General features: G+C 45.5%; 10 non-coding genes across 10 annotated transcripts; all 10 read right to left on the minus strand.

The window, feature by feature from the left end:
• Positions 1–8,004: 8,004 nt before the first annotated feature.
• TRNAV-GAC lies at positions 8,005–8,078 on the minus strand. The gene has a single exon. It is a non-coding gene; the product is annotated as a tRNA-Val (tRNA).
• A 406-nt stretch (positions 8,079–8,484) lies between these two features.
• Positions 8,485–8,557, minus strand: TRNAF-GAA. The gene has a single exon. It is a non-coding gene; the product is annotated as a tRNA-Phe (tRNA).
• Positions 8,558–8,973: 416 nt separating this feature from the next.
• TRNAF-GAA lies at positions 8,974–9,048 on the minus strand. The gene has a single exon. It is a non-coding gene; the product is annotated as a tRNA-Phe (tRNA).
• Positions 9,049–9,457: 409 nt separating this feature from the next.
• Positions 9,458–9,530, minus strand: TRNAF-GAA. The gene has a single exon. It is a non-coding gene; the product is annotated as a tRNA-Phe (tRNA).
• Positions 9,531–9,946: 416 nt separating this feature from the next.
• On the minus strand, positions 9,947–10,019 carry TRNAF-GAA. The gene has a single exon. It is a non-coding gene; the product is annotated as a tRNA-Phe (tRNA).
• Positions 10,020–11,150: 1,131 nt separating this feature from the next.
• TRNAF-GAA lies at positions 11,151–11,222 on the minus strand. The gene has a single exon. It is a non-coding gene; the product is annotated as a tRNA-Phe (tRNA).
• Positions 11,223–16,228: 5,006 nt separating this feature from the next.
• On the minus strand, positions 16,229–16,301 carry TRNAF-GAA. The gene has a single exon. It is a non-coding gene; the product is annotated as a tRNA-Phe (tRNA).
• A 406-nt stretch (positions 16,302–16,707) lies between these two features.
• On the minus strand, positions 16,708–16,780 carry TRNAF-GAA. Its single transcript has one exon. It is a non-coding gene; the product is annotated as a tRNA-Phe (tRNA).
• A 1,171-nt stretch (positions 16,781–17,951) lies between these two features.
• Positions 17,952–18,024, minus strand: TRNAF-GAA. Its single transcript has one exon. It is a non-coding gene; the product is annotated as a tRNA-Phe (tRNA).
• Positions 18,025–19,339: 1,315 nt separating this feature from the next.
• On the minus strand, positions 19,340–19,412 carry TRNAF-GAA. Its single transcript has one exon. It is a non-coding gene; the product is annotated as a tRNA-Phe (tRNA).
• Between the last annotated feature and the right edge of the window lie 3,691 nt (positions 19,413–23,103).

Below are 23,103 nucleotides of genomic sequence, written 5' to 3' on the forward strand. Positions count from 1 at the left end.
TTTTTGTTTGTCAGAGAACATATGTATGCATTTCTAGTGGGTAAATACTTGAATGGAATTCCTGGGCTGTTGGGCACATATATGTCCAGCCTTTGTACAAATTACTAAAGATTTTTTCAAAGAAATTAGACCAACTTATACCCCACAAGCAACATATGGGAGTTCAGGTTGCTTTATGACCTAGCCAGCACTTGGTTGGGTCCAGTTTTAGGTAGCAAGAGATAATTAATGAGAAGATATCCAATAAGCCAAACAAAACCATGTATTAATACTAGATTATTTGTACTAGCAGTATTTGTAAAACCCCAAACTGGAAACACTCATATGTCCATCAAGAGTAGAATGGATACACGTGGTAGATTCATACAGTGGAACACTACTGCAATGAAAATGGATGACCTACAACTCCACGCCACAATATGACCACTGCTCACAAACAACGCTGAGTGGAAAGGCAGATGAAGTGGACATACTATATGAATCCATTTAAAATGTACAAAAGTCATCTATGCCACTAGACCTTAGGGTCCTGGTTATACCTGGGGCAGGGAGTGGCAAGGCGGAAGCCCAGGGAGGGTGTCTGGGAGGCTGGTCAAGTTCTGTTACTTGATCCGAGCACTGGCTACTTAGGTGTGTTTAGTGGTAAAAATTCATTGAGCATACACTTACTTATACTCTTCTGTATGTATATTATACTTTAGGAAAAAAAATTTTTTAAACACTGAACTCATTACATCCTTCCTCAGATTGTTCTGCTTTCTCTATTTCTTATCCTACTGCATGGCTCCACTATTCACTACCACCCCATCCAGAAATCTGGGACTCCTCCTAATCACCTCTTTTTCCTAAACCCCCATAGGGAAAGTGAAGTCGCTCAGTCGTGTCTGACTCTTAGCAACCCCATGGACTACAGCCTACCAGGCTCCTCCATCCATGGGATTTTCCAGGCAAGAGTACTGGAGTGGGGTGCCATTGCCTTCTCCGCCTAAACCCCCATATCCACTGTCTATTACAGGCCATCTTTCCTCTCCACCCCCACTGCCACTTCCTGTTTTAGGCCCCCACCCTCTCTCCCCTAAAGAGAGACCTTGCCTCATCCATCCTCTATGCTGTCAATGGGATAGAAGGCAAACCTGATTGTGTCATCTGCTCCAAATCCTTTTGTGGGTTCCTATTATCATCGCCCCAGTTTCACATCTGACATAAGTTGTATGACTGCATCCCTCCACTTTTCATCTCTAAAATGGGTATAATAGTAATGTGTCCTTTAAGTTGCCATGATCTATCTCCTGCCTATCTCTGCAGATTTATTTTTTGCACTCTCTAATATTTGAGTTCATCAAATGTGCCAGGCTGTTTCATGCCTGTATGCCTTGGTGCATGATTTCTTGGCCTCAAATGCCTTCCCCTCCCAACTTTTCTGCCTGCTTATCCCCTTCCCTATGAAGAGGACCTTTTCAGTCCCTCACATAGAACTCACCACTTGCTCTGGCCTTTGTGTCCTATGTCTTTCTTGTCCACCGGTACAATTATTGAAATTGATAGAAAAGATGGCTCATAATGACTGGTCCCAAAGCATTCATTCATTAATTTTCATTGAGCATCTAATATATTCCAGGTCCAGCTTTAGGCACTGGGGATATAGAAGTAAACAAAGCAGGAAAAAACACCTGCCCTTCTAGAACTTAGGAGTCTAATGTGGGTTGGGGGAAGGTTAGGAGATAGAGAATGAATGAATAAAATATATAGTACATAAAAGAATGGTGACTATTGTAGAGAAAAATAAAGCACAGAGATATGGGAGGTAGGGGGAAGGGACTGGGAGTGGTACTTTGGGGCTTAGGGAAGGTTTCACTGAGAAGGTGATGTTGGAGCAAAGACCTGAGGGAGGTGAGATACCTGTGGACAGAGCCAATAGCATGTAAAAACCTCAGGTGGGTGGGTGCTTGGCATGTTGTCTAGGGGAGAGATGATGGCACCTTGGACACAGGGTGGTAGCAGAGGAAGTGATGAGAAGCGGCTGGATTCTCACTGTCTTTGGAAGGTAGTGCCCACAGGATTTGCTGACAAATGAAGTGAGTGTGAAATAAAGAGAGGAGAGGTTCAAGGCTGGAGCACCTGGGAAGATAAAGCCACCATTTACTAGGGGAGGAGAAGGCTCTAGGGGGACAGGGATTTGGGCAGATGGGATAGAGGTGTTCTGAGAGGCCTATGGGACTGTTGATACAGAAGGCACTCAGCTCCACCCCATCCTCAAGACCTGCTGGGTTGGCAGAAAGGCTCTGGGAGACCAAAGGTGAGGTGAGTCGGTCACTAACAGAGTGGCCCTAATAACCAGGTCAGATTGGCCTGGAAGCCATGTCCTGTCACAGGAAGAGGGTCTACGTGGCTGCAACTGAGCAAACCCAGATTTCAGATGAAGCCCATAATGGTCACAGAGTTCAGGGCCTTTGAACTAGGTGGGTCCTCGGGTGCGCCCCCAGAGGGCTCTGAATTGCACTGCATGGCAACAGAACAGAAGGCAAAAAGGAAAGGGCAGAGCGAGGAGGGGTTCTACCTGTGGAGAGGAAGAGACCCAAGAGGGAGGCCTGCTTGCAGAGCTGCCATCTGTGTTCATTCAGATTGCTGCCTTTGTTTCCCTGCCTGGGCTCCTCTCCCCAGAACGTGTTTGTCTGTAGGCAGCCTTGGGTCCTGAGGCACCAGATCTTATGGAAATGAGCAGAGAGAGAAGGAACAACAAGCCTTTTACAGGAAAAGCTGTCACCAAGGGAGCAGCAACGTGGCTGCTGTCATCCCTGAAATGATTTAATCACCCCAAGCTGGTGAACAAAAGCAAAAAGCGTGTTTGGTGACAACTTCTTATAATACCAGAAAATAACACTGTTGGGATGAGAAAAACAGGTCAGCCCTTAAAGGAAAAAGGACAAGATTTCACTTACATGGTTGCCTATTTTTCTCCCCACTCAGATCATCTTTGGGGTTCCTCCAGGTTACAGTTTTCCACCAGAGGGTCTGCCCCTCACCAGCCTTAGATTTTGGCAATACGAGAGCATTCTGCCCTTTTGCTCAAAGGGCCACTCTGTAGGGAAACACTTGTTACCACAGCCAGAAAATTCAAGCATGCCTATTTCTCAAAATGCAAACCCAGAAAGCAAAGTGTGCATTAGACACACTTAGGAAAGACTATTTCAGTTTGTTTGATTGGCTCTTACTAAATATGGAGTTTTCCTTCCCATGGAAACAGGTGAAGCTGAAGAGAAAGGCATAAAATTATGAATGATAGAAGCTGTCTATAACTAGCTTCCAATCTACTTGAGAAATAAGAATAAGACGTAGCAGGCTGCAGTAATGTCCCTCTGGTGAAGAAGAAAGAAGGAAATTGCTTCTGGTATGAAAGTGTTACTATTTTAAGCAACAGACATATTCATGGGTAAATCTGTTATCTGTACATGCTTCAACACAGATGAATCTCAAAAACATATGCTAAGTGAAAGACAAGAGACCATATGTTGTATGATTCCATTTAAATGAAATGTACAGAAAAGGCAAATCTATAAGAAGAAAGTAAATCAGTGGTTGCCAGTGACTTGGGGGAAGGGGAAATGGGGAGTGAGCACTTAATATCTACTGGTTTCTTTGGGGGATGATGAAAATGTTCTAAAGTTAGATTGTGTGCTCCACAAATCTGTAAATACACTAAAAACCATTGAATTGCACACTTTAAATGGGCAAATTTAATGGTATGTAAATTACATCTCAATAAAGCTGCTTTGAAAAAAAAAATCTGCTATCCCTGATGCTAACACACCAGCAAGGAAGGACACACACTCACCTGTGAGATGAGGCTTAGTGATTTTTTTTTTAACTTGTTTTTATATAATAGCCACAACCAAACAGTGGAACAATATACTTTAGTAAGATGGATGTTTTAAAAATCATCCTCAGCATTGAATCCAAAATGTATAATGGAAGATAAATAGAAGCCTGAGTTGATGGGTCCTTAAAGAGACACAGGTAGTGCTTTTACTATAATGATATGTGTATTCCGAAATGACCCTTCATCCAACACACAAGTGGAGTTAATCTATTTACCTTATTTCCCCATAATAAGGAGCCACTGCAGCCATGGGACAGAAACAGCAGAGTAAATTAGACAAAGATCCTTTGTCTTCAGGCTCCCAGTTCTGTAGGATACAACTTTCCCCTGTGCAGCAGCCTTATTTCTCTCTCTGGAACTGTACCCTGATTAACTGCAGCAGTTGTATCCTGCTGTTTCTCTCTTGGCATACCCCTGTAGCTCAGGGTAGAACACACCTAGGTTGCCAAGCCGAGTGTTGGGGCGGCTGCTTTCCTTTGATGCCTTGTGAGGGTGGAGGGCCTGGGTTATGTGTTAGGTGGATAAGAGATTTAAGTGTCTCAAGCCTATCTGCTGGACCACATTCTATTCTGCCAGGACAGATGCAATTCTCTGTTCTTTGTGGAAATTTTTGGAGCTCCCCAGCCAGGCACAAACGTTGATAAGCTATAGAACAGGAGAGAGTGTCCTGCTCTGTGCCTCCTGACAGTGTCTTTTATTACAGTTATCCCCTGACTGTGTGCATGTAATTGAAAAATGATAACCTTTTCTAGGGCTTATTCCCAGTTAGGGGTCATAGAACAAAGTTTTTAGAGTGGGCACAGCGAAAATAAGGATCTGCCCAGTGTGTCAAGTTCTTACATAATGTTTGGCCTATCATAGCAGAAACTCAGAAATGGATTCTTGAAATGACATCAATGGATTCTTGAATGAATCAATGGATGAATGAATCTCAATGCCAATCACAAGTAAGAGGAATCTGAGGGTGAGCTCTGTGGATGTCTGAGAACCAAGGGTATTGGGAGCTAAGTCTTGAAAGGTTCTGTTTAGATTTTCTTGCTGAAAAAAGAACAAGGAATAAAGGGAAAACAACAAACCCTTCGTGCTAAGTTGCTCCAGTTGTGTCCAACTCTTATGCGACCCTATGTATTGTAGCCACCCGGGAAGCCCTGATCCACAGGGCTTTGCAATTGCTATGCATATAAGTGAGAAGGAAGGACTCTTACTGCGGCTATTTCCCTTTGCTTAAGTGCCAAGCTCATCAGAGTTCAATTATAAGATAGTGAGGTTGCTAGAATTGCTCTTCTCCTGGATGTAGAAAAAGCAAGAGAATTCCAGAAAAACATCTACTTCTGCTTTATTGACTATGCCAAAGCCTTTGACTGTGTGGATCACAACAAACTGGAAAATTCTTAAAGAGATGGGAATACCAGACCATCTTACCTGCCTCCTGAGAAATCTGTATGCAGGTCAAGAAGCAATAGTAAGAAATGTACATGGAACAATGCACTGGTTCCAAATTAGGAAAGGAGTACATCAAGGCTGTATATTGTCACCTTGCTTATTTAACTTATGTGTAGAGTACATCGTGCGAAATGCCAGGCTGGATGAAGTGCAAGCTGTAATCAAGATTGCCAGGAGAAATGTCAATAACCTCAGATAGGCAGATGACACCACCCTTATGGCAGAAATCAAAGAGGAATTAAAAGCCTCTTGAAGAAGGTGAAAAAGGAGAGTGAAAAGGCTGGCTTAAAACTCAACATTCAAAAAACTAAGTTCATGGCATTGAGTCCCATCACTTCATGGCAAATATGGGGAGACAATGGAAACAGTGATGGACTTTATTTTCTTGGGCTCCAAAATCACTGTGGATGGTGACTGCAGCCATGAAATTAAAAGTCGATTGCTCCTTGAAAGAAAAGCAACGACAAACCTAGACAGCATATTAAAATGCAGAGACATTACTTTGCCAACAAAGGTCCATCTAGTCAAATCTATGGTTTTTCCAGTAGTCATGTATGGATATGAGAGTTGGACCATGAAGAAGGCTGAGCGCTGAAGAATTGATACTTTCAAATTGTGGTGCTGGAGAAGACTCTTGAGAGTCCCTTGGATTGTAAGGAGATCAAACCAGTCAATTCTAAAGGAAATCAACCCTGAATATTCATTGGAAGGACTGATGCTGAAGCTGAAGCTCCAATACTTTGGCCACTTGATGCAAAGAAACAACTGGTTGGAAAACACCCTGATGCTGGGAAAGACTGAAGGCAGGAGGAGAAGAGGACAACAGAGGATGAGATGGTTGGATGGCATCACTGACTCAAAGGACATGAGTTTGGGCAAACTCAGGAGATAGTGAAGCCTGGCATGCTGCAGTCCATGGGGGTGGGGGGCAAAGAGTCAGACACGACTGAGCAACAAGTGGGTATAGATGCCTCCACTTGGATGTAGGCTAAAATACTTGCTCTGTGAGAGACCTCAGATTGTGAGATTGCTAGAAATTGTTCCTTGTATGTAGGCAAAAACACTCACTCTGCCAGAACCCAGGACTATTCAGATCTTCAGTCTAATGCTCTCCCAACTGAGCTATGCCCTCTCAACGTAGCTTAGGAAAGAGTTTCTTGGAGGACAATTCCAATCCCTGGTGACTCAGATAATGAAGAATATGCCCGCAATGTGGGAGATTTGGGTTTGATCCCTGGGTCAGGAAGATCCTCAGGAGAGAAGGGAATGGCAACCCACTCTGGTATTCTTGCCTGTAAAATACCATGGACAGAGGGAGCCTGGAGGACTATGGTCAATGGAGTCACAGAGTCGGACACGACTGCATAACTAACACTTTCTTTCACTGGATGTAGGACTTCTCCTGGATGTAAGCTAAAACATCTGCTCTTTGAAAGAGCTCAGATCGCAAGGTTGCAAAAATTGTGCCTTTCCTTGGATATAGATGAAAACACTGATTCTGCTGGAATCTGGGTTCAAACCAGGGACCTTTAGATCTTCAGTCTAAATGCTCTGTCAACTAAGCTATTCCGGATCCCTAGTGAGCCCTGCCCTCAATGTATCTTAAAGAGTTTCTCAGAGGCGTCCCTGCTTCTTCATTGTAAGGGAACAATTGCAATGCCTGATGTATCAGATAGTAAAGAATATGCCTTCAATGCGGGAGACCTAGGTTCGATCTCCGGGTCGGGAAACTCCTCTGGAGAGAGGGAAATGGCAACCCACTCCAGTATTCTTGCCTGGAGAATTCCATGGGCAGAGGGAGCCTGGCGGACTATGGTCCATGGAATCACAGAGTCGGACACGACTAAGCGACTAACACTTTCTTTCACTGGAGATAGGACTCCTGGATGTAAGCTAAAACACTTGGTCTTTGAGAGAGCTCAGATCACGAGGTTGCAAGAAATGTGCCTTTCCTTGGGATGTAGAGGAAAACACCTGCTTTCCTGGAAACCTAGGTCGAACCAGGGACCTTTAAGATTTTCAGTCTAACACTCTTCTAACTGAATTATTCCAGTGCCTTGGCAAGCCCCACCCCGCCCCCTCCCGCCCCCCCCCCCGGGGGGGGGTATCTTAAAGAGTTTCTCAGAGGCATCCCTGTTTCTTCATTGTAAGGGAACAATTACAATGCCAGGTGGCTCAGATAGTGAAGAACATGCTCGCAATGTGGGAGGCCTGGGTTCGATTCCTGGGTTGTGAAGATCCCATGGTGAAGGGAATGGCAACCCACTTTGGTATTCCTGCCTGGAGAATTCCATGGACGGACCGAGCCTGGTGGACTGTGGTCCATGGAGTTACAGAGTCAGACAAGACTGTGCGACTAACATTTTCTTTCTCTGGTTGTAGGACTCCTCCTACAAATCCTCCTGTAAACTAAAAAACTTACTCTTTGCAAGAGCTCAGATTACGAGGTTGCAAGAATACCCACTACGGTATTCTTGCCTGGAGAATTCCATGGACAGAGGGAGCCTGGACGACTATGGTCCATGGAGTCATAGAGTCGGACACGACAGTGCGACTAACATTTTCTTTCACTGGATATAGGACTCCTCCTGGATGAAGCTAAAACACTTGCTCTTTGCCAGAGCTCAGATTGAGAGGTTGCAAGAATTGCACCTTTCCTTGGATGTAGATGAAAACAACAGGGGTGCCGGAACCCGGAATCGAACCAGGGACCTTTAGATCGTCAGTCTAAATGCTCTGCCAACTGAGCTATTCCTGACCCCAGTGAACCCCACCCTCAATGTACCTAAAGGAGTTTCTCAGAGGCGTCCCTGCTTCTTCACCATAAGGGAACAATTGCAATGCCTGATGTCTCAGATAGTAAAGAATATGCCTTCAATGTGGGAGACCTAGGTTCGATCCCCGGGTCGGGAAACTCCTCTGGAGAGAGGGAAATGGCAACCCACTCCAGTATTCTTGCCTGGAGAATTCCATGGGCAGAGGGAGCCTGGCGGACTATGGTCCATGGAATCAGAGTCAGACACGACTGAGCGACTAACACTTTCTTTCACTGGAATTAGGACTCCTCATGGATGTAAGCTAAAACACTTGCTCTTTGAGAGAGCTCAGAGCGGGAAGTTGGAAGAAGTGCGCCTTTCCTTGGATGTAGATGAAAACAATGGCTCTGCCAGAACCCTGGATCGAACCAGGGAGCTTTAGATCTTCAATCTAACTCTCTCCCAACTGAGCTATTCCGGCTCCTTGATGAACGCGTCTCCTCCACCCCCCAACGTATCTTAAACAGTTTCTCAGAGTAGTCGCTGGTGTTTAATTGTAAACGAACAATTGTGATGCCTGGTGACTCAGATAGTAAAGAATATGCCTACAATGCGGGAGACCTAGGTTTGATTCCCAGGTCGGGAAGATCCTCAGGAGAGAGGGGAATGGAAAACCACTGCAGGATTCTTGCCTGGAGAATTCCACGGATAGACCGAGCCTGGTGGACTGTGGTCCATGGAGTCACAGAGTCGGACACGACTGTGCCACTAACATTTTCTTTCACTGGATATAGGACTCCCCCTGATGAAGCTAAAACACTTGCTCTTTGCCAGAGCTCAGATTGCGAGGTTGCAAGAATTGCGCCTTTCCTTGGATGTAGATGAAAACAACAGGGGTGCCGGAACCCGGGATCGAACCAGGGACCTTTAGATTTTTCAGTCTAAACGCTCTGCCAACTGAGCTATTCTGGAACCCTAGTAAGGCCTACCCTCAATGTACCTTAAGGAGTTTCTCAGAGGCGTCCCTGCTTCTTCATCTTAAGGGAACAATTGCAATGCCTGATGTCTCAGATAGTAAAGAATATGCCTTCAATGAGGGAGACCTAGGTTCGATCCCCGGGTCGGGAAACTCCTCTGGAGAGAGGGAAATGGCAACCCACTCCAGTATTCTTGCCTGGAGAATTCCATGGGCAGAGGGAGCCTGGCGGACTATGGTCCATGAAATCACAGAGTCAGACACGACTGAGCAACTAACACTTTCTTTCACTGGAATTAGGACTCCTTATGGATGTAAGCTAAAACACTTGCTCTTTGAGAGAGCTCAGAGCGGAAAGTTGGAAGAAGTGTGCCTTTCCTTGGATGTAGATGAAAACAGTGGCTCTGCCAGAACCCTGGATTGAACCAGGGAGCTTTAGATCTTCAGTGTAACCCTCTCCCAACTGAGCTATTCCGGCTCCTTGGTGAACGCATCCCCTCCACCCCGCAAAGTCTTAAACAGTTTCTCAGAGTAGTTGCTGGTTTTTAATTGCAAGGGAACAAATGCGATGCTTGGTGACTCAGATAGTAAAGAATATGCCCACAACACTGGAGACCTGGATTTGATTCCCAGGTCGGGAAGATCCTCAGGAGAGAGGGAAATCGCAACCTACTCCAGTATTCTTGCCTGGAGAATTCCACGGACAGACCGAGCCTGGTGGTCTGTGGTCCATGGAGTCACAGAGTCGGACACGACTGTGCAACTAACATTTTCTTTCACTGGATATAGATCTCCTCTTGGATGTAAGCTAAAACACTTACTCTTTGCGAGAGCTCAGATTGCGAGGTTGCAAGAATTGCGCCTTTCCTTGGATGTAGATGAAAACAATAGGGGTGCCGGAACCCGGGATCGAACCAGGGACCTTTAGAACTTCAGTCTAACGCTCTCCCAACTGAGCTATTCCGGCTCCCTGATGAGCCCCACCCTCAATGTATCTTAAAGAATTTCTCATAGGCGTCCCTGCTTCTTCATTGTAAGGGAACAATTGCAATGCCTGATGTCTCAGATAGTAAAGAATATGCCTTCAATGCGGGAGACTAAGGTTCGATCCCCGGGTAGGGAAAATCCTCAGGAAAGAGGGAAATCGTAACCCACTCCAGTATTCTTGCCTGGAGAATTCCATGGGCAGAGGGAGCCTGGCGGACTATGGTCCATGAAATCACAGCGTCAGACACAACTTAGCGACTAACACTTTTTCACTGGAATTAGGACTCCTTCTACATGTAAGCTAAAACACTTGATCTTTGCGAGAGCTCAGAATGCGAAGTTGCAAGTGTGCCTTTCCTTGGAATATAGACGAAAACACCTGCTTTGCTGGAAACCTAGGTCGAACCTGGGACCTTTAAGATTTTCAGTCTAACACTTTTCTAACTGAATTATTCCGGCCCCTTGGAGAGCCCCCCACCCCGCCCTCACCCTCCCCCCCCCCCCCAAATATCTTAAAGAGTTTCTCAGAGGCGTCCCTGCTTCTGCATTGTAAGGGAACAATTGCAATGCCTGGTGGCTCAGATAGTAAAGAATATGCCTGCAGTGCTGGAGACCTAGGTTCGACCCCCCGGTCGGGAAGATCCTCAGGAGAGAGGGAAATGGCAACCCACTCCAGTATTCTTGCCTGGAGAATTTCATGGGCAGAGGGAGCCTGGCAGACTATGGTCCATGGAATCACAGAGTGAGACACGACTGAGAGACTAACACTTTCTTTCACTGGAATTGCTTCCCCGGTGGCTCAGAGGTTAAAGCTTCTGCCTGCAATGCAGGAGACCTAGGTTCGATCCCCAGGTCGGGAAGATCCTCAAGAGAGGAAAATGGCAACCCACTCCAGTATTCTTGCCTGGAGAATTCCACGGACAGACCGAGCCTGGTGGACTGTGGTCCATGGAGTCACAGAGTCGGACACGACTGTGCCACTAACATTTTCTTTCACTGGATATAGGACTCCTCCTGGATGTAAGCTAGAACACTTGCTCTTTATGAGAGCTCAGAATGCAAGGTTGTAAGATTTGCGCCTTTCCTTGGATGTAGATGGAAACAATAGGGCTTCTGGAACCTGGGATCAAACCAGGGACCTTTAGATCTTCAATCTAACGCTCTCCCAACTGAGCTATTCAGCTCTCCAGTGAACGCAGCCCTCAATGTATCTTAAAGAGTTTCTCGGAGGGGTACTCTTTCTACCCTCGTATGATGTCTATGTCAGAAGCTTTCTCTAGCTCCTCTATACTTTAATAAAACTTATTACACAAAAGTTCTGAGCAATCAAGCCTCGTCTCTGGCCCTGGATTCAATTCTTCTCCTCCAGGGGCCAAGAATCCTGGCGTCTTTGCATGATTCAGCAACAACCGGTCATCTTGGGGGCTTGTCTGGGATTCTTCAGGACAAGGTAAGGATGCTTGGAGCTCTAGTTCTTTGTTCTCCTAGTGAACAAGTTTTCTGTTGTACTTTACTAACTCTATTGTGTGCTTGCGTGAATGAATGAAACGTCCTGCATGAAGCAAGTGAGGAGCCCTGCTCTGTGGTTCCACAGTGACTTCATACGGCTTATGGCAGAAACATGTCGGGAGTTTATACCGACCTGCCAATGCCAAGAGGCACCCAACATCTCCTTTGGGGACCGACCAGAAATGGGCAAAGCATGTGGGCCGAACTCTCCTTTCTTGGTGAAACTTTTCAGTCTCTTTGACCATTTCATAACTCCTTGGGAAATTAGAAGTACTAACCTAATCTGTCGGATCATGGACTTTCAAGGGACTTGTGATCTATGTTGTTACCGTGTACTATGACTTAGGTCTCAAACTTGGATTGGTAGTCAGGAAGCGCCTAGCCTCGCTAGGAATCAAAAGTTCGGAAGCTAGATGGAGCTCTAGCTACAAGAGCATCTCTGAGGTTAAAGGTTACTCGGATTGGAACTGCAATGGGGTTTTTCCCTTTGGTAGCCCTGGCTCTTAGTGGACTAAAGTAGGCTCTTACACTGGTGTGGTGACACTTGGAAGGAACATCTCAGTTTTACGTTAGTATCGGTCTTATTGTAGTCAGGGATATACTCAGGGTCATGCACAGGCACTCAGGTGACGAACGGTGCCCCAAGCGGTCTTAGCCTGGGAGGCATTCCAGAAGGTTACTCTGATTGCACCCCGGGTGGCATCAGAGGTAATGGTGAAGAGCTGGACGTCAGTTAGGGATGTCATCAGGTCTACCCCTGGTGCATCTCCACCCCGGCTTGGTGGTAGACCCAGGAGGGACGAGTACGACGCCTGCGTCAGTAAGGGACAGATTAAGTCTGACCAGGAAAGAAAGGCTTTGGTGTAAAATCTGTCTACACCCCTATCTAGAGCATGGAGGGACGCCTCCAGTAGAAAGATGGCACTGGTCACTTTTTTTTCTCTCTTACAGATGGGAGCTAACAATTCCAGCCTCACTCCTTTGGACTGTATCCTGAAAAACTGGATTTTTTGATCCCCAGGGTTTAAAGAAGATACACCTGGTCTTCCTATGTGATACTGCATGGCCACGGTATCCATTGGAGGATGGCGAATGGTGGCTGGTTGGAGAGTCTCTTAAGTATAATACTGTTTTACAATTAGACCGGTTCTGTACAAAACAAGGGAAGTGGGTAGAAGTAGCATATGTGTTGCCCTTTTTCTCCCTGTGAAATATGCCAGACTTATGTCCTAAGGGTACAGATTTGGGTTCGACTCCTTTAGCTCCCTCCTGTCCTCCTACTTTGCTAGATGAGATGGAGGACAGGAGACAAAGAGATAAAGAAAAGCAGGTTTCTCCAATCTATCCCTGGGATCATATGTGCAGAGCAGCCAGAAAGACTGAGGAACAGCCACACAAGCTGTTGCCTCTTCATAAATCACCCACCAGGAGAAATAATCAGTCTATGAGAGTTAATAAGCCTTTTTCTTATCAAGAAATACAAAGACTCAAGGAGGATCTGGGAGACTATTTAGAGGACCTAAAAAATATATTAGAGCTTTTAAAGGTGTTTACTCTGCTTTATGACCTTACTTGGAAGGATGTGATGTCTACCTTGGGAAAAGCAGTTGCTTATGAAGATGAATGGTTTGGTAATGAATCAGTAGGGAAGAGGGAGGATGAGATAACCGCCCTCCCCACTGGGAATCAGACTGTCCCAACTACAGAACCAGACTGGGGCTACAACACAGCTAAAGGAAGATGGGATTGGTGTCATTTTGTCCTTTCAGTTCAGTTCAGTCGCTCAGTCATGTCAACTCTTTACGACTCTGCGTGAATTGCAAAGAATCAGGCCTTTGCAAAGAGCACTCCAGGCCTCCCTGTCCATCACCAACTCCTGGAGTTCACTCAAACTCACGTCCATCGAGTCGGTGATGCCATCCAGCCATCTCATCCTCTGTCATCCCCTTCTCCTCCAGCCCCCAATCCCTCCCAGCATCAGAGTCTTTTCCAATGAGTCAACTCTTCGCATGAGGTGGCCAAAGTACTGGAGTTTCAGCTTTAGCATCAGTCCTTCCAAAGGACACCCAGGACTGATCTCCTTTAGAATGGACTGGTTGGATCTCCTTGCAGTCCAAGGGACTCTCAAGAGTCTTCTCCAACACCACAGTTCAAAAGCATCAATTCTTTGGCGCTAGGCTTTCTTCACAGTCCAACTTTCACATCCATACCTGACCACTGGAAAAACCGTAGCCTTGACTAGATGGACCTTTGTTGGCAAAGTAATGTCTCTGCTTTTGAATATGCTATCTAGGTTGGTCATAACTTTCCTTTCAAGGAGTAAGCGTCATTTAATTTCATGGCTGCAGTCACCATCTGCAGTGATTTTGGAGCCCAAAAAATAAAAGACAAAATAAATTTTGTCCTTTAAACTATGGCAAATTGGCAAACATAGAACAGGAGAAGGAAGCTCCTGGTAAATTCCTAGATAGACTGAGAGAAGCCCTTCACAGATTCACTGAGATTGATCCAGAATGTGAAGAGGGAAAAGTGATCTTAAAAGATTTCTCACTCAGTCGGCTCCAGATATCTGCCGTAAGCTATTAAAACGGGCGTATGGACCAAATCAGTCTTTAGATAATCTGTTAGAACTGGCTCAGACAGTCTGTTATGGTAGGGAATATGAGGAAAAGAAAGAAAGGCAGAAAAAGACAAAGGAACAGGTGGAAGCCTTTCATAGCAATGGCTATGAAAACCATTCTTAAACAGCCTGAGACAAATGCCCAGAAGGACCCAGGTGAAAAGGGATGGGCTTGCTATTACTGTGGAAGGTAGGGGCACCTCAAAGGGGATTGCCCTCAGGCATCTAAGCCGCCCCTGGCTCCATGTCTGGTCTTCAAAGGACCACACTGGAAGAGAGACTGGCCCCAGAGGCCTAGGTTTCAGGGGTCAGACTCTCAAGATAATCAGGACTGAAGGTGCCTGGGGGTCCCCACACAAGCTCCCGTCCTAATTACACCTGAGGAACCCCAGGTATTAATAACTGTGGGAGGCTAATCCGACGATTTCCTTTTAGACACTGGGGCAACTTACTCCGTGCTTACTGAAGCCCCTGGCCCACTGGACGAGCCAAAAGATGGACCTGATAATCTATGTGAGCCTACTTCTGCTGACTCCAAAAATCCTGAGTCTGCCATTTGATCCTCAATACAATGCCTTCCTGTCCTGGGCTCACTCCTACACTGCATTCCACAATCAGTCTAACTGCTGGGTCTGCGGAGCACTCCCCTCTTCATCAGTGGAAGGCTTCCCATGGTGGACATCGCCACTTCAAGGAAAAGACTTTCTCCAAGTCTGTGAATACCTTGACAACAATCATATGTGATGCATCTTCTTAACCTGATGACATCTAACAATCCTAAAATGGACTGATTTAACTATGGACATATGGCTCAGACATAAAGCGTCTGCCCACAATGCGGGAGACCTGGGTTCGATTCCTGGGTTGGGTAGATGCCCTGGAGAAGGAAATGGCAATCCACTCCAGCACTCCTGCCTGGAAAATCCCATGGACGGAGGAGACTGGTGGGGTCGCAAAGAGTCAGACACGACTGAGCGACTTGACTTTCACTTTCAATGACTATTTTGCCTCGCATCTGGAACTGTGTAACTGGATTTGGTTGTAGTCACATGAAGGCTTTTAAGTTACAAATGGCGTCCAAGATCCTATGAGTGCCACAGCCTCCTCCAACTATTACTTGGGGCCCCTGGATCAGAGACCCTCAATGTGAGGGCTAGAAGAATATGTTGTGTCAGCAATTTAGGGAACACACCCCTAAACAGCAGAAAGTAGTTATGGAATCAAAATGACACCCCTTTCCCTTGGCAACATAATTCTACTAAAAGAAAAGGGGGGAATGACAGAGTCATTTCCTAGGCAGGTTGATAAGTCTAGGGGTACCCAAGGAGAGGGGGGTCTGGAATTCTTAAGGAGGAAGAAAGGACAAACTTTTCTTTCCTCTACATTCCTTAGGATTATGTATCCTGCCTGAGGACAGTCTCTGGATTAAACCTTCTGGCTAATTCTGTTATCTTAAAATGTAAATTATGGGAATAGGTCTGGTGAGGACTTTACAACCTCCAGACATTCTTTGGATTCATTGGAGAGTATATAACTCCATTGCTAACACTAGCAAGCAGGTACTCTTTCTCACCCACTTCTGATGTCTATGTCAGAAGCTTTCTCTGTCTCCTTTACACTTTAATAAAACTTTATTATACACACACACACACACACACACACACACACACACACACACACAAAGAGTTTCTCAGAGGCGTCCCTGCTTCTTCATTGTAAGGGAACAATTGCAATGCCTGGTGGCTCAGATAGTAAACAGTATGCCCACAATGCGGTAGACTTAGGTTCGATCCCCGGGTTGGGAAGATCCTCGGGGTCAGGGGGGAATGGCAACCCACTCCAGTATTCTTGCCTGGAGAATTCCACGGAAGGACCGAGCCTGGTGGACTGTGGTCCATGGAGTCACAGAGTCGGACACGACTGTGCAACTAACATTTTCTTTCACTGGATATAGAATTTCTACTGGATGTATGCTGAAACACTTGCTCTTTGAGAGAGCTCAGATGGAGATATTGCAAGAAGTGCGCCTTTCCTGGGGATGTGGACAAAAATAGCGGCTTCACCGGAACCCAGAATTGAACCGGGAACCTTTAGATTTTCAGTCTAACGCTCTGCTAACTGAGCTATTCCAGACGCCTGGTGGAAGCTCCCTCAACGTATCTTAAGAGTTTCTCAGAGGCGTCCCTGCTTCTTCATTGTAAGGGAACAATTGCAATGCTGATGGCTCAGATAGTAAAGAATATGCCCGCAGTGCGGAAGACATAGGTTCGATCCCCGGGTAGGGAAGATCCTCAGGAGAGAGGGAAATCGCAACCTACTCCAGTATTCTTGCCTGGAGAATTCCACGGACAGACCGAGCCTGGTGGTCTGTGGTCCATGGAGTCACAGAGTCGGACACGACTGTGCAACTAACATTTTCTTTCACTGGATATAGATCTCCTCTTGGATGTAAGCTAAAACACTTACTCTTTGCGAGAGCTCAGATTGCGAGGTTGCAAGAATTGCGCCTTTCCTTGGATGTAGATGAAAACAATAGGGGTGCCGGAACCCGGGATCGAACCAGGGACCTTTAGAACTTCAGTCTAACGCTCTCCCAACTGAGCTATTCCGGCTCCCTGATGAGCCCCACCCTCAATGTATCTTAAAGAATTTCTCATAGGCGTCCCTGCTTCTTCATTGTAAGGGAACAATTGCAATGCCTGATGTCTCAGATAGTAAAGAATATGCCTTCAATGCGGGAGACTAAGGTTCGATCCCCGGGTAGGGAAAATCCTCAGGAAAGAGGGAAATCGTAACCCACTCCAGTATTCTTGCCTGGAGAATTCCATGGGCAGAGGGAGCCTGGCGGACTATGGTCCATGAAATCACAGCGTCAGACACAACTTAGCGACTAACACTTTTTCACTGGAATTAGGACTCCTTCTACATGTAAGCTAAAACACTTGATCTTTGCGAGAGCTCAGAATGCGAAGTTGCAAGTGTGCCTTTCCTTGGAATATAGACGAAAACACCTGCTTTGCTGGAAACCTAGGTCGAACCTGGGACCTTTAAGATTTTCAGTCTAACACTTTTCTAACTGAATTATTCCGGCCCCTTGGAGAGCCCCCCACCCCGCCCTCACCCTCCCCCCCCCCCCAAATATCTTAAAGAGTTTCTCAGAGGCGTCCCTGCTTCTGCATTGTAAGGGAACAATTGCAATGCCTGGTGGCTCAGATAGTAAAGAATATGCCTGCAGTGCTGGAGACCTAGGTTCGACCCCCCGGTCGGGAAGATCCTCAGGAGAGAGGGAAATGGCAACCCACTCCAGTATTCTTGCCTGGAGAATTTCATGGGCAGAGGGAGCCTGGCAGACTATGGTCCATGGAATCACAGAGTGAGACACGACTGAGAGACTAACACTTTCTTTCACTGGAATTGCTTCCCTGGTGGCTCAGAGGTTAAAGCTTCTGCCTGCAATGCAGGAGACCTAGGTTCGATCCCCGGGTCGGGAAGATCCTCAAGAGAGGAAAATGGCAACCCACTCCAGTATTCTTGCCTGGAGAATTCCACGGACAGACCGAGCCTGGTGGACTGTGGTCCATGGAGTCACAGAGTCGGACACGACTGTGCCACTAACATTTTCTTTCACTGGATATAGGACTCCTCCTGGATGTAAGCTAAAACACTTGCTCTTTGCGAGATTGCAAGAATTGCGCCACACTTGCTCTTTGCAAGATTGCAAGAATTGTGCCTTTCCTTTGATGTAAATGCCACTTCTTTGGATGTAGATGAAAACAGTAGGGGTGCCGGAACCCGGGATCGAACCAGGGACCTTTAGAACTTCAGTCTAACGCTCTCCCAACTGAGCTATTCCGGCTCCCTGGTGAGCCCCACCCTCAATGTATCTTAAAGAATTTCTCATAGGCGTCCCTGCTTCTTCATTGTAAGGGAACAATTGCAATGCCTGGTGGCTCAGATAGTAAAGAATATGCCCACAGTGCGCAAGACATGGGTTCAGTTCCTGGGTCGGGAAGATCCCCTGGCGAAGGTAATGGCAACCCACTCCAGTATTCGTGCCTGGAGAATTCCACAGAAGGACCGAGCCCAGTGGACTGTGGTCCATGGAGTCACAGTGTCGGCCACGACTATGAGACCATTTTCTTTCACTGGATATAGGACTCCTGGATGTAAGCTGAAACACTTGCTCTTTGAGAGAGTTCAGATCGCGAGGTTGCAAGAAGTGAGCCTTTCCTTGGGTTGTGGACGGGAACAGCGGCTTCGCCAGAACCCCGAATTGAACCGGGAACATTTAGATTTTCAGTCTAACGCTCTCCTAACTGATCTATTCCGGCTGCCCTGTGGAAGGTCCCTCAATGCATCTTAAAGAGTTTCTCAGAGGAGTCGCTGGTTCTTAATCATAAGGTAATAATTGGAATGCCTGGTGGAACCGATAGTAAAGAGTATGTTGGAAATGCGGGAGACCTGAGTTCGATCCCTGGGTTGGGAAGATCCTCAGGAGAGACGGGCATGGCAACCAACTCTAGTGTTCTTGCCTGTTGGACTGTGGTCCATGGAACCACAGAGTTGGACACGAGTGAGTGACTAACAGTTTCTTTCACTGGATGCAGGACGACTCCTGGATGTAAGCTAAAACACTTGATCTTTGAGAGACCTCAGATCACGAAGTTGCAAGAATTGCCCCATTCCTTATATGTAGATGAAAACACTGACCCTGCCAGAACCCGGGATCAAGCCAGGGAGCATTTAGATCTTCAGTCTAACGCTCTCCCAACTGAGGTATTCAGGCTACCTTGGTAACCCTCTTTTCAAGGTATCTTAAAGAATTTTTCAGAGGCGTGTCTATTTCTTAATTGTAAGGGAACAATTGCAATGCCTGGTGGCTCAGATAGTAAAGAATATGCCCACAATGCGGGAGACCTGGGTTCGATTCCTGGGTTGGGAAGATCCCCTGGCAAAGGGAATGGCAACCCACCCCTTCCCGGGCAGAGCGAGCCTGGCGGACTGTGGTCCATGGAGTCACAGAGTCAGACACGACTGAGCGACCAACACTTTCTTTTATTAGACATAGGACTCCTCCTCCTGGATGTAGGCTAAGACATCCTTGAGAGAGCTCAGATCGTGAGGTTGCAAGAATTGCACTTTCTCTTCGATGTAGATGAAAACACTGAATCTGCCAGAACCCGGGATCGAACCAGGGACCTTTAGATCTTCAGGCTAATGCTCTCCCAACTGAGCTTTTCCAGCTCTTTATGATGCCCACCTCAAGGCATTTTTAAGGGGTCCTTGGGGGAGTTGCAGATTCTTAATTACAAGGGAACAATTGCAATTGTTTATTTGCAAACAGATAATGGATCTAAAAGATCCCTACTTAGAAATTTATCTTGGGTGTTTGCAAAATAACCTTGGAGTTATATTTTTATAGGTCTTCCCAAATATTGAGAAATGTGACTAAATAACAAAAGTTTTAAGATTGGGGAATCATGAAAGTGAGTATTCTACCAATAAAATAATGAGAGAGTAGAGCAGTCCATGGCGTCACTAAGAGTTGGACACGACTGAGCGACTTCACTTTGAGTTTTCACTTTCATGCATTGGAGAAGGAAATGGCAACCCACTCCAGTGTTCTTTCCTGGAGAATCCCAGGGATGGGGGAGCCTGGTGAGCTGCCGTCTGTGGGGTCACACAGAGTCAAACACGACTGACGTGACTTAGCAGCTTAGCAGAGAAGAAAATGATTTAAATCAGGAATTCTGACTCCGTGTGAGTTTTGTTGTTATCTGTCTACCAGGTCATTGGCAGAGTGAAGTCTCCTTCTTCCTGCCCTCCTTATTTATTTCTTGTAACACGCATAAATATACAGTGACCACAAAGAACCAATTTCTAATGTATGTAAAAACCTAAAAAGGAATTCTGAGTTAATGGGTCCTTGAAAGATGAGAGAGCCATGAAAGAGCATGATTTGAAAGATTGACATCGAATTTAAAATTTGAATTCGATGACATTTTAGAGATTTGCCTTTAATTTCTCCTTAATTAAGCATTTCACTCTGCCCAGGCTATATTTAGAAATTTTAAAATGATTGAGTGTATTGAGCCTTTGGGGATTCCTGACTCTCAGTTGGATTATGCTTTCTTAGTGTCCAGTGGTATTCGGCATGTTATGTTAATCCATATTTAAACTAGGGTGACCTCACATCCCGATTTGCCTAGGACAGTCCTGGTTTACACCTGTTGTCCCAGTAGAATTATTAATAGCATCCTCTGCCACTCAGTAGTGTCCTGGTTTGGAAGATTAAATTCTATCATCACCCTAATTTTGGCTCCTAAAAACATTCAAGAATATACCAGACTTTCTTAATTGTTGCAATTTATAGTTATTTTACACAATTTTGAGACCCTTTCTTCTTTCTGTCCCATTTTTAGCATCCTTTGAACTTTAGGTGGCTCCTTACAGGACCCGAAAGCCAATGGTGAGACAAAGAGGACCGCATCACACAAAGAAAACTATTGTTCATTAATAACACATATTAAGTAATTAGGATCCTTTGCTCATTAGTAATATTTTAATTATTCTGGTTGCATTTCTATTAATCAGCTATATGATTAATTCAATTGCATTATTAAGTATTTAATGAGTGCTAATGGTTTGATAGCACATACCTTCATAGCCGAAGAGAAGTAAAAACAAGAAGTTTTCTATCTTGCGTGGCATTCTCCCCTTGTCCTTGGCTGCTGCTCTTCCTTATCAAAGTGGAGAGCTTTCCTAGGAACAGAAGCTTAACTTAAGCACTGGCCTCATTAAGCATCTTATTCCATTTAGTTCTTAGGGCTTTGGCTGAGCCCCGCTAAATTAACCCACATAGTTACCTGCCTCAACAAGTCTCAGAGAGGAAGCTAATGTCAACTGAGGTCGGTTTAGCAAAGGAAGATACTGGCATTATTCTATGTTTAAATGTAAGCGAAGCAGAGGAGGAAAATAGAAACTAGCATCAGAAGACCCAGGTCTTAATCCTTTCTCTGCCATCATCTTCTAGGGGGTGACCTTGAGCAATTTCCTGCCAAGTAAGCACTAACTTCTTGAATTCTATGAAAATGACATGAATTCCCCACTCAGAAAGCAAGTTGGCATCATGTTTATGCCTATTTACTCAGGAAAACAGTAAATTGGGAGGGTGGTCAGTTACAGACAAACATTTACATTGCTGTGTTGTTATAACAAGACAAAATTGGAAACAATCTACATGGTCATCAAGGTGGGGATTCAAAACACCAAGCAGGTTTAAGAACTCAGATTCCCAAGACAGACTGGACTGGATGCAAATCCCAGCTCAACCAGTGGTAATGTGGCCTTGAGAAAGACAGGTAAAGTCTCTATGCCTCGGTTTTCTCCTCTGGAAGATGGTGAAAATAATGCCTACTTCATAGAGTTATAGGATTAGGCTACCCACTCCAGAAGGGATAGGCTACCCCCACTTCAGTATTCCTGGGCTTCCCTTGTGATTCAGCTGGTAAAGAATCTACTTGCAATGTGGGAACCTGGGTTTGATCCCTGGATTGGGAAAATCCCCTGGAGAAGGGAACTGGTCGCAAAGAGTTGAACGAGACTGAGCGACTTTCACTTCACTTCATAGAGTTAGTTTGAGGCTTAAATGGGATGAGATATATATATATATATATATATATATATATATATATATATATATATATAATGTTGAACATAATTAGTTATTATTACTGTACAGCCATTAAGAATAAAGTTGATGGGGGTAAGGGGAGTTGCTTAATGGATCAGAGTTTCATAAAAAAGTTGTGGAGATCTTTTTCACAACAATGGGACTATACTTAGCATTTCTGAACTATACACTTAAAAACAGTTAAGATTTTTTTTTTTTTAAGTTAATGAAGTGATTATAACAACAGGGACAATCGTGTTACACTCCTGAGTTAGAAATGGACACAAATTTACCCCCTGTATGAACAAAAACAATGTGGAAAAATGCAGAAAAAAATACTGAGTTTCTCCTTCCCTTTTTAGTTCTTGGCCACCATTATCCCCAGAGAAGGCAATGGCACCCCACTCCAGTACTCCTGCCTAGAAAATCCCATGGACGGAGGAGCTTGGTAGTCTGCAGTCCATGGGGTCGCTGAGGGTCGGACATGACTGAGTGATTTCCCTTTCACCTTTCACTTTCATGCATTGGAGAAGGAAATGGCACCCCACTCCAATGTTCTTGCCTGGAGAATCCCAGGGACGGGGGAGCCTGGTGGGCCGCCGTCTATGGGGTCACACAGAGTCGGACACGACTGAAGTGACTTAGCAGCAGCAACCATTATCCCACCTCAGTGCCCCAGGATCCCAGACACCTTTGCTTCATTCCTCTTGTTGAAGATGAAAAAGGTCAATACTAAAAAGATAACAATAAGCCCCCCCACCTTTTCAAAAGCGATGAATTAATACAGAGGAACAAAAAGGAACTAGAGTAATGTTTAATCATTTAGTTAGCATTTTGGGGGTGTCCACAAGCCTGACGCTTACTCTATACTATGCATGGCTTCTTCATACCTTTTTATTTTATTCTTCATTAAACAGATGACGGTCTATTTAAAGTCTATTCAACAAACCCTACTGCAGCATTACAAAGAAAAGAACTATTTTTTTCCTCTGCTCTGTATTTTAGAGTTTAATGGGGAAAAAAAATTTAGTAGTAGAAATAATAATAATAAACCTTAATAATAGAACTGCAGTCAAAGCACTTCTATACTATATTTTAGTTGGAGACTGCGGGGCGGCGGGGGGTCCGGGCTGCCCTGGTTTGCAGGGGAAGGGCGGCTCCGGGTGACGTTGGTTCCCACGAGCGCTGGATTTCCCTAGGTTGCTCGAGTACCGAAGGAGACGTGGGGGTAGGACTCGGGCCCGGCCAGACCCCCACTTTTGC

The sequence above is a fragment of the Bos indicus x Bos taurus genome, chromosome X (genome assembly GCF_003369695.1).
Source record: "Bos indicus x Bos taurus breed Angus x Brahman F1 hybrid chromosome X, Bos_hybrid_MaternalHap_v2.0, whole genome shotgun sequence".
Lineage (NCBI taxonomy): Eukaryota > Metazoa > Chordata > Mammalia > Artiodactyla > Bovidae > Bos > Bos indicus x Bos taurus.